This window comes from Leptonychotes weddellii, chromosome X (genome assembly GCF_054177405.1).
Source record: "Leptonychotes weddellii isolate Sample4059 chromosome X, ASM5417740v2, whole genome shotgun sequence".
NCBI classification, from domain to species: domain Eukaryota; kingdom Metazoa; phylum Chordata; class Mammalia; order Carnivora; family Phocidae; genus Leptonychotes; species Leptonychotes weddellii.
This window is the reverse complement of record NC_138385.1, coordinates 7,860,643-7,870,209: the sequence shown is the minus strand read 5'-3', so window position 1 is coordinate 7,870,209 and position 9,567 is coordinate 7,860,643. Positions and strand designations below refer to the sequence as shown.

At 36.8% G+C, this 9,567-nt stretch overlaps 1 pseudogene; it reads right to left on the bottom strand.

The window, feature by feature from the left end:
• Nucleotides 1–244: 244 nt before the first annotated feature.
• On the bottom strand, nucleotides 245–1,473 carry LOC102740401 (ribonuclease H1 pseudogene; annotated as a pseudogene).
• Nucleotides 1,474–9,567: the final 8,094 nt, after the last annotated feature.

The following is a 9,567-nucleotide window of genomic DNA, read 5'->3' as shown; positions in this document are numbered from 1 at the left end:
CTTTACATAGGTCAAACCAACTTTGTTCCCCAGGGATAAATCCCAGTTGGTCATGGTGTATAATCTTTTTGATGTGTTCTTGAATTCAGTTTACTAGTGTTTACTTGAAGATTTTTGCATCTATATTCATCAGGAACACTGGCCTGTAGTTTTCTTTTCTTGTAGAGTCTTTTCTGGCTTTAGTATCAGGGTGATGCTGGCTTCATGAAAGGAGTTTGGGAGTGTTCCCTCTATTTCTTTTTTTTTTACCTTTTAAATTCTTTAATTCCAATTTCTCTTTTTACATTTCATTTTCTTGCCATCCAATAATCTCCATGCAGAACTTCCCCATCACATTTTAACAAACACACAAAAAACCTCATTGCAGGAAGTGACAAACGCCCTCAGCAGGGAGACTCTGGATGAAGCCTTCTGCTCCGAGGGGATGGCAGGCTTACTGAGGTTGGCAGGGAGGTTTCTGAGTGAGAAATCCGTTTCCTGACCAACTGAAACTCCTCTTGCAGTCTTCTGTCTTCACAAAGTCCTGCCATCCTCTGTAAGAATCTTCAGATCTGGTGAGCTTCCTTCAAGTTTTTCCAAGAATTAAAATTACTTCGTTCAGTCTTCTGATTGCTTAGCTCCTTCTCTTGCTAATCTGTCAGCTTCTTCATTGCCTATAAATCCCGAATGACCAGGAACATGCATCCACTGGATGTCCATGCCCTGGATGAGCTGCTCCAGAGCCATGAAGTCCTCCTTGTTGATCACCTCTTTCCTGTGCTCGTTTTCCACCCACTCTTCTTCCAGCCTTGAACCCAATTAGTGATACTATTTATAGTAAACATACTGTCCGTATATAGAACCAACTTCTTGATGTTTTGAGCCTTTGCTTGCTCGATGGCTTTGCAGGCTGCATGAATTTCTGCTCTTTGGTTGGTCTGCCGCCCGGGAAGCCTAATGCCTACGTTCAAAGGATGGCCCGGCCCCCAATAAACGCCGATCCCTGCTCGTGCCCTCCTCCGCCCGTTGCTGGAGCAGCAGCCGTCAGTGTAGATGACGACAAACTCTCCCATATAAGAAAACGAGTCTTTGTTAACTGAAGGCACGGATTCTGTGTTCTGTCTCGCATGCTTCACACAGGGCTCTGTGTTTTCCTCTCCATCCGACGGTTCACGGAGTCGCCTGTTGACTTTCACCTGTGATTCTTGTTCATGCTTATTTTCTGTCCCTTCTGAGCCATCCGGCCGGGCTTGCAGGCTTTCTGACAAAGGCCCGGGCCTCCTCCTCCATGGCAAATTTCTTAAATCTGGCAGCAGGAAACCGGTCCACCTGGGCTCTACATTCGCTCCAGGTCTGGAAGACCCCGGCCTTGCGGCCCCTCCTCATGGCATAAAACATGCTGATGCCGCTGCTGCCGTGGGTGCTGCAGTGCACGGCGGCCAAAGCAACTCTGCGTGCCACGGCCAGAAGGCTGGTCATCGCTCACAGCTGGCCATCGCCCAGCACCTTAATTCCCCGGCTCCCGCCACCAAAACCACCACAACACACCCCCCCTCTATTTCTATATTTGGGGAAAGTTTGAGTAGGGTTGGTATTAATTATTCTTTAACTTTTTGGTAGAATTCAACTGTGGAGCCATTCGGTCCTGAGCTTTTCTTTGTTGGAAGGTTTTTTTATTATTACTTCATAAATTAATTTATTACTAGTCTGTTTAGGCTTTGTGTTTCTTTTTGATTCACTCTTGGTAAATTGTATGCTTCTAGGAATTTATCCAATTCTCCTAGCTACCCAATTTGTTTGCACTGAGTTGTTCATAATAGTCTCTTATAATCCTTTTTTATTTCTAGGCACCCACTGTAATGTCTCCTTTCATTTCTAATTTTATTTACTTGGCACATCTCTCTTTTTTTCTTAGTTTTGTTAAACTCTTATTTATTTTTTTTAAACGGCTCTAAGTTTTGTTGATTTTTTTCTATTGTTCTTTATTCTAAATTTGATTAATTTCTACTCTGATCTTTATAATTTACTTCACTCTTGTAACTTTTGTTATAGTTTGTTCTTCTTTTCTATTTCCTTGAGGTGTGAAATTAGCTTGTTCATTTGAGATTCTCTTTTTTAATGTGAGTAGGTATGGCTATAAACTTCTCTCTTAGTACTGCTTTTACTCCATCCCATATGTTTTGGTAAATTGTGTTTCTGTTTGTCATTTAAGCAGAGAATAGAACATTAGTTATTAGAGACAGGGAGGTGGGGCAATGGGGGAGAAGTTGGTTAAAAGGTACAAAGTTGCAGTTTGGTGGGATGAATAAGTCTAGGTTTCTAATGTGCAGCATTAATAATAATACTGTATCAAATACTAGAAATTTGCTAAGAGAGTAGACTGCAAGTATTTTCACCACACACAAAGATGGTGACTATGTAAGGAGAATGTTAATTGGCAGTGACTGTAGTAATCATTTTACTGTGTATATATATATCAAATCATCATGTTATAAGCCTTAAATATATACAATTTTTATTTTAAAAAAATCATAATCATGTCCTTGGATATAACACACTTAGTTTTCCTAACATTATAGCATTTGTCCATTATTTTTTTTTTAAAGCTATTTATAAGACTGTTGGGTGAACATCTACAGTTTTCCTGTTTGTGTGTTGTTGTTACAATTTTCAGTTAAACAACTGAAATTATTCAAAAATTTTTAAAAAATCAGTTGACAGCTATTAGCATCTACACCTCATTTCTAAACTCCTTTGTCTGGGCATGCTGCCCCATTAGGCAATGGCTCACCAACAAGTTGTCAAAATGCCTTACACTAGCCCTTGACTATAATAAGAATATATGCCTTATGCTAGCCCATGACTATAATAAGAATATAGCTATATATAGGATTTTTTCACTTAATCTCATTTAATCTTTAATATGTCCTTGCAATAAAAGAACCAATCCTTCTGTTACACTAATGAAAACAATTTAGGTTCAAAGAGATTAAGTGACTATGTTGAATGTCACTCAGGAAATGGAGAAACAGGATTTCAATTCTTATCTCTAGATTCCTTGTGCTTTCACAGTAACATATTGCATGATGTGCTTGTAACCACTACTGTTATCACCAAAGCAGAGGATACAACCTGTGAGGGATTCACTTTGTGACTTGGTGCTGGAGCAAGAGCAAATAGTCAACAGTCAACAAACTAGATTAAGAAAACTTCTGCTCTCCAAAAACTTAAAATAGAATCCAGAGATTGAGTATCCTATATCAGATTCTAGAAAGGTATAGCCCTACAGGTCCTTTCAAATTCACCTAATCCAGTGTGTTCAAAGAGAAAGGGAAACTGAGGCACAGGGAAGAAGCCTTGCTGCTTATGTCATATAGGTAATGGCTAAGAGATGAGTCCAGAATGTATGTCTTCTGAATCACTACAAGGTTTTTAGTTTCATTTTCCCCTCAATACTTGATGCTATAATAGCAATTTTAAAAGAGAATAACTAAATGGAATAATTTCAAATGACTCCGCAAAGGGACATTTATCATGAGAGAAAAGGGGCTTTAAAGTAGTTTCTCCCCCAAGAGAGTTCCTTTCTGAGAAAAAGCCATCCAAAATATTCTCCAAAACCCTAAGTTCAAAAAAGAGAAGCAACATTATTGCTCATCTCATATATAATTAATATCTATAAGACTTAGCACATTTATGGTCATGGTATCTTTGCTCTTATGAGATACTGTAGATCATATATATGATGTAGTCAATGTCAAATTATTGGTTAAGAGTACAACCTCCAATAACAGCATTGTTCCTTTGGGAAAATATAATTCACTTTAAAAAGATCTGCTTCGCCTTACAGTTTACAGGAATGCATTGTGGCAAAAAGTAGAGATTACATGTCTATTCAGTAAGTGCCTAATTTAGCATGACAATATATAAGTTACATGCTCATTTACAGTTGTGTATTTGGGGACAAGGTGCTTTTATTCTTTGATCTTCAATTTCACACCTTTCAAAAATTGTAGTGTAGACTACATGTAAAGTCCTTAGTGTGGTACCTGAAATATAACAGAGGTTTGGTAATTTCTACACATAATTATTATTCTAATGTTTATGTTACGTCGATGTGTGGCCATCCCCACATTCTTTGACCATTATATGTACTACAAACAAAACAGATACAATACAAAGTATATCTTCTCATTTTTCCCCTAGAAAACGGTTTTCCTTATATTTGTTTTCTCATTTTTCACAGGCATAACCTCTTTCTTCTGCTGAAAGAATCCTCAGTTATGTATAATACAAAGGTACTGCAAGCCCCATATTGAGTCTTCACCACATTATTGCTGATTTGGCTACTGCTTCTGCTGTTTTCCCGATTTATCAGCAAGAACAGCCAACCATGGTCCTCCTCACACCCAGATAATCAGATATAACCATACAGAAATCAAACTCGGAAACAGGTTACATGTAAAAATAGGCACTTGCATTATCACACGTGATCCCAATGGTCGTCCTATGAGCTAGATATGTTGATATCCCCATTTTACAGATGAAGAAACAGAGAGATTAAGTAATTTACCCAAAGTCACAGAAAAATTAAGTGATGAGTACCATATTTCAGAGCTAGAAATATGAATCACTCTACCATACTGCTTGTTTATTTTGGCATTTCTGTTTATTAACCTAATAACTATGAGTTACCGATAGCTCTGAACACTGGGTATAGTTGTCACCACCTGTAGCAGCATGGATTCCAAAGCAGGGTCTTGTGTGTGCATGGATATACCAACTATTTTTCTTTGTTGTTATCCTTTCCCTTTTCCTTACTATTTCAAAAAGGGTTAGCTGTTGGTGGCAACCTTCCCAATTTAGTTCACGGAGATAGATTATGATAGAATGACAGGAGGAATGGAAATCACCTGGAGATCAGAAAGCTGTAGGGCAAACATAAGATGTGATAGGTATTTGGATCACCCTCTTGGAAAGACAATGAATTAGGCTTCACTTTCCCATTTGTTTGCTTCTCAGGGGTTAGTTTTATTATCTTAGTCTCTATCACTTGTGTTCTTGCAATTTGGGAACTGAAATATGTAAGAAATTAATATGACAGCCAAAGAGGTAGACTGTTCTATAATTTTGAGAATATTTTTAGTTTCCCAGAACTTTTGATAGACTTCCTGTATTTGAGAAAAATCACCATCAATGGGTCTCTTCGGAAAGGAGATCCAAAGTTTCAGAGGTTACATCCGGTGCCCAGTGCTAAGAGAATTAGGGGTGCAATGTGCAATGCTTGTGATAATTAAGGAGCAACGGTGATGTTTCCACCAGAGCAAATGTGTGCTGTGATTTTCAGTATTGTCTTGTTTGTACAGCACCACAGCTTTATTCTACATATTTGGGGAAACTTTAAGCTAATATACTTTAATACATTTATTTTTGAAATTGTTTGAACTAGCTAGTTTTGTGGGTTTTTTGCAAGTAAAAGCCCTGACTGATAAAGGGTTGTTAATGTGAATTAAATGAGTCCATCTATATAAAGCATTTAAGATAGTCCCTGGGAGGGCGCCTGGGTGGGTCCATCCATTAAGCATCTGCCTTTGGCTCAGGTCATGATCCCAGGGTCCTGTGATTCGGCTCCCTACTAAATGGGGAGTCTGCTTCCCCCTCTCCCTCTTTGTGCTTGCTCTCTCTCACTCGCTCTCTAAAATAAATAAATAAATAAATAAGATAGTCCCTGGTATACAGTAACTGCACAATATATAAGAATGTGTTATCAATTAGTTATACAGTGATCCAAAAGAATACAAAAGAAAACAAGAGTTACCTCTAGATAGTGGGATTACTTCAGATTATTATTTTTCCTGATATGTATTTATGTATATACATTATATATATATATATAATGGGTATACATATTTATCATACATATAAATATACATATTTATATTAAACTATAAACATATTATATTTATCCCAAGATAACTTATGAAATTAAAGCCACAAAGGTAAATATAATATCAAAAAAGAATACCACAAACACTAGTGAAGACCAAGTGTTTTATACCATTTCAAAATTCAGAGAGTCCCTATGATTACCACCAAGGTTAAAAGAAGTGTATTTTTTGATGTTCTATGTGCAAAGCAGTAAAATAAAAACAGTAAGAAATTTGTTCCAAAAATGCCTTGGAATAAACACTTAATATTATGAAGAATTAATGTTTTGAGGCTTCCTAGGGTTAATAGAAAGTTAATGTTCAGTATCACAGGCTTTATAGTAAGGTTAATAGAGACTACACATAAAATTCCCGACATCTGAAACTTAACATGACTGCTACCAATTTCTAATTTCCATCCTCACCCTCCCCCAACATGCCACAAAATTGCTCCTCTTGAAATTTTACATATCTCAGTAAGTGGCAAGGACAGTTTTCATTTCCCTGAGGCAAAAACCTCCAAGTGATCTGATAGACTGTTTTCATTACCTCTGCAGCTATCATCATGGTCCAAGTCACCATGATCTCTTGCTACAGCCTCTTCGCTTGTCTCCCTACATTAAACCTTGCCTCCCTTTAGTCTCTCTTGAATGAAGCGCCCACAATCATTACATTAAAAAGTAAGATCCTATCACTCCTTTGCTCCAAACCCTCCGATGGTTTCCCATGTCATTCAGTAGAAGATGAAGTCCTTCCAGTGGCCTATGTGATTGGTTTCTTGCTACCTCTCCAACTGTCCATCCTATCTTCTCCCCCTTGCTCACTGAGCTCTACTCAGACTGGCCTCCTTTCTTACTTTCAATATTCCAAGCACACTCAACTTGAAGCCTTAGCTCTTGCTATTCCCTCCACTTGGAATATTCAAACCTCAGATATTTGCATATGTCAACCCCTCACTTCCCTCAAGTGTCTGCTCAAATATCATATCAAAGAAGCCTTCTCTGCCCATCCTACTTGAACTAGGATTACCCTCATACCACAGATTCCCTATCTCCTTTACTTTGCTTTATTTGTGTGCATAACATTTATCTTCACATGATATTTTAAATATTTTATTTTCCCATTTGGTCTGCCTCCCCTACTAGTAAATAATCTCCATTAGGACAGGGATATTTTTTCCATTTTGTTCCCCTCCTATATGCTTTCCAACCATAAATACACATGATCAAAAATATTTGTTGAATGAATGAAAGCATCTCATGAAAAATCTCCTCCTTCAACCTAAAGATAGCAAATGATTAAGTATCAATTGGCTGAGTAAGTTTTAAGCAGAACTTTATAAGAATTAAATTGATTTAAAAAACAGGCGAACAAGTCAATAGCTTTAAATAATTTATGAACAGTAAAGGCTTGTCTTGGTGATGGATTATAAATTATTAACCCAATCTCTTCTTGGCAGGATTTAGCGATCAGCTGAGACTAACTTTTAGGCATGAAGTTCTCTGAATCCACAGTAATATCTCTTCAGGCTAGCATAAAAGGTTGAAAGAGGGAGCACTGCTTAAATTTCTATCACTTCATGGACTTCTCTGTAGTTTTCCCCTCTCTCCCTCCCTCCCTCTCTCTCAACATCCCTCCCTTCCTTCCATTCTTCTTCATGTTATTCATAGGCATTGTGATTAATGATAAATAAAACCAAAAAAGGCTTCTTTCTCTGCTTTTGCTAAACAGTAGTATCATAGATTTCTATATTCACTCCCATAATAAAATAGTTATGCACATCCCTGTAACCAGAAAACAGTGGGGATCTTCACTGAACAAATGTCGATATTTAGAGAGACTGTTTGGAGATGGCTGGATATGGCTGAAATGGGAGATGTGTAGAGGATGTTAGAAAAGCTCCTTTGGGTAAAATATATCAGGGCCTAAGCCATTTTGGCGAAAATAACAGGGTGTAAGTACCATGTTACATGAACAAATTTCCTGTTTAAAATGAAAATTGAAAATTTCCTAAACCACTATTTTCACTAGGATTTCTCTATTTAGTGATTAAAAAATATATATATTTATACATAGAATATATTATATAATATATATATAAATCTTTGCCCCCAAGGAGTTCACAATCCAGTTTCAAAGCATTTTTAATAAAATTAATTCTTTTCCGGGGCATCTGGGTGGCTCAGTCGGTTAAGTGGCTGCCTTTGGCTAAGGTCACGATCCCGGGGTCCTGGGATTGAGTTCCACATACAGAGAGCCTGCTTCTCCCTCTTGCTCCCCCTGCTCGTGTTCAATCTCTTTCTCTCTGTGTCAAATAAATAAAATCTTTAAAAATTTAATTCTTTCCCAGTTAATATACTCAAATTCAGTGGTTATAAAACTCCTTTGACCATGACCCACCTCGGTGGGACCAAATATCTTTATACATAATAGGGAAATATAATGAAATTACTGGATAATGTTTTCAGAGAGCACTGCTATGAAATATAAAATTATGGGCATATGCTCATAGTCTTCTCTCATAAAATAAATAATATTCAATGCACACATGTTCTTCCCTAGTTATCTTCCCACTAAAAGATAATTAACATGTGATGTAGGTGGGTCAAAGAATGCCCACTGCTTTACACAGTGCCTGACCCACTGCAAGTGCTAAATAAAAGTTAACTGAATGAATGGGCATATGATTAATATTTGAACTATTGCATATGCATGTATTATAAAAGAAAACAATTGCTTAAAATGTGCAAATGTGCATAATTACAGAGGGTTAAAAATATTCTTGAATATTGTCCATCAATGGATAAATGGATAAAGAAATACACATATATACACACACACACATACACAAAATGAAATACTATTCAGCCATAAAAATGAGGAAATCCTACCATTTATGACAACATGGATAGAACTTGAAGGCATTACGCTAAGTAAAGTAAGTCAGACAAAGACAAATACTATATGATCTCACTTATAAATGGAATCTTAAAAAACACAGAAAAAGAAATCAGACTCGTAGCTAACACAGGCAGAGGAATTGGAGGAAGGTGGTCAAAAGATACAAACTTCCAGTTAAAAGATAAATAAATCCTAGGAAAGTAATGTACAACATGATGACTGTAGCTAACATTGCTATATGAAATTGTTAAAAGAATAAATCCTAGGAATTCTCATTACACAGAGAAATTTTTCTTCCTTTTCTTTTTCATTGTGTCTATATGAGAAGATGGATGTTAGCTTAACCTACTGTTAATCATTTCATAATATGTGTAAATCAAACCATCATGCTGTATGCCTTAAACTGATACAGTGATGCATGTCATGTGTTTCTCAGTAAAACTGGAAAAATATTCTTGAATCACCTTGAGCCACATCATTATTAATTCACATTTGCATGTGTTGTTCCTTTCCATTACTCATTTGATACTAACAAAAGCTTTGGAGATAAGCAGGATAGGAGTTATACACACCAACATTTATAGATGAAGAGATGAAAAGTTAAAAAGGCAACATAACTTGTCCAAGGATATTGAGGGTTCTAAATCTGACCTCAACTACAGGTTTTCTGTCTCCTTGTATAAGGCACACTTAGCTACAGCACAGTAATTTTAGAAATTTTGTGACAATAAACCATCTGTGTTTTGTTTTTTCATTACTAAAA